This window comes from Aedes aegypti, chromosome 2, assembly GCF_002204515.2.
Source record: "Aedes aegypti strain LVP_AGWG chromosome 2, AaegL5.0 Primary Assembly, whole genome shotgun sequence".
Classification (NCBI taxonomy): Eukaryota; Metazoa; Arthropoda; class Insecta; order Diptera; family Culicidae; genus Aedes; species Aedes aegypti.
Genome location: NC_035108.1, coordinates 22,442,701 through 22,444,308, shown reverse-complemented (window position 1 = coordinate 22,444,308; position 1,608 = coordinate 22,442,701). Strand labels below are relative to the sequence as shown.

The window sequence follows — 1,608 nt, the reverse complement described above, 5'->3', positions numbered from 1 at the left end:
TCTGCGGCTGGACAGGTGGTAACAACGACACCTGGCTTTCGCTAGGCGTCCTCCCTCTTTTACGGTAATCGACACGCCCAAGACGGTACTGGAGTGACCGTGCCGAGAGGGGAAAGCTCCTTTACGTTTAGGGGTGTGTACCCCGAGTCAGCAGGCTTCCGTCTTCTAGGCCAAAACGTGTGCTGCTGGTAGACCACGCCACACCAGCCAAGATGGCGCAATTTTAGCGGTAAGGGAAAAGGTCCTGTGAGGGTAATGGGAAGAGTTATCTAACCGTACTCACTTTCTAGCCATAAGTTATAGGTATTAGATTAAGATAGAGTTAAGGTTCAATCATACCTGATGAAATACACTTTCTCTCCTAATTTGTACGGTTACCACTAACTTTAATTATAACTTTAATGACACTTTCAAAAATGCACTTGAGCACACGAACGCCTTTTTCAGAGTATGAAGTACAACAAAAATGACGTGGTATCGTGTAGTTAAACGCCAAAGTATGAAATAATGGAATTAACATGCGATGGTTTGGTTACTATTAAGACTGACCTTTTATTAACATCGGAAACCAATCGATTTGCGTGTACGAATCCGAATCAAACAAATTTAGTTTCGCATGTTGTTGGCGGAGCTCTATCGAAAGTTATATAGAAGCTATGTGCAAAGCTTCGACTAAAATTTGATAGAACTTGTTTCAACTCACATTAACTACCTCGAAACATTATGAATCTCAACTTCTTCCTCTGCCTAACCTTTCTCCTACTATTTGTCTTCCACTGCCGAGCCGAGGAAGGGCCTCATCGAATTCTGAAGCGAATGGTACAGCAGAATCAAATTAAAATGAAGAAATTCACTAAGCGTGCTCGTAAGTATCCAGCTACTGTTAAAAGTGTTGTTTATGAAATTTACCGGGATTTTCATTATAGCTGTACCGGAAGAACCAGATCAAGGAACCAAGGTTATCGGATGCTTCTGGATGGGTTGTCAACATAGTTAACCTTTCGGTCGTCGCTCGAATTTTTGTAACGCGAGTAGTCGCGCGTTGCATTTTGTACAATACCCTTGGTTTTGCGAATATCTCAGGAGTCTGACCACTTAGATAGATGACGTCTTCGGCAAAATAGATCAGTAGCTTATGGGCTATCATTATTAAAGCCAAGAAATTCGGGATTTTGCCACTAGGCGGCGCTAGTGAGCATTAAGCTTTTGTTTCCCAGATCTCATGATCCTGACCACTTAGAAAGATGGCGTCTTCGGCAAAGTTGTTCGATAACTCAAGGACTATCATTGTTTGAGCTAGTTGATTCAAAATGTTGCCACTAGGCGGCGCTAGTGAGCATAAAACATTTGTTTCGCAAATATCTCAGGAGTCTGATCACTTAGAAAGATTGTGTCTTCGGCAGAGTTGTTCAGTAGCTCAAATTCTTTCTTTGTTTAATCCTTAAAGTTAGAGATTTATTAAAATAATGATAGTCCCTGAGCTTCTGAACAACTTTGCCAAAGGTGCCTGTCTAAAAAGGCTAGAAGATTCTACAGTATCCGCAAAACAAAAAAATCATGCTCACTAGCGCCGCCTGATGGCAAAATATCGTATTTCTTGGCTCAAAC

General features: G+C 41.7%; 1 long non-coding RNA gene across 1 annotated transcript; it reads left to right on the top strand.

The window, feature by feature from the left end:
* Positions 1-662: 662 nt before the first annotated feature.
* On the top strand, positions 663-1,022 carry LOC110676597. Its single transcript, XR_002500546.1, has 2 exons — positions 663-865; positions 927-1,022. It is a non-coding gene; the product is annotated as an uncharacterized LOC110676597 (long non-coding RNA).
* The last annotated feature ends 586 nt before the right edge of the window (positions 1,023-1,608 follow it).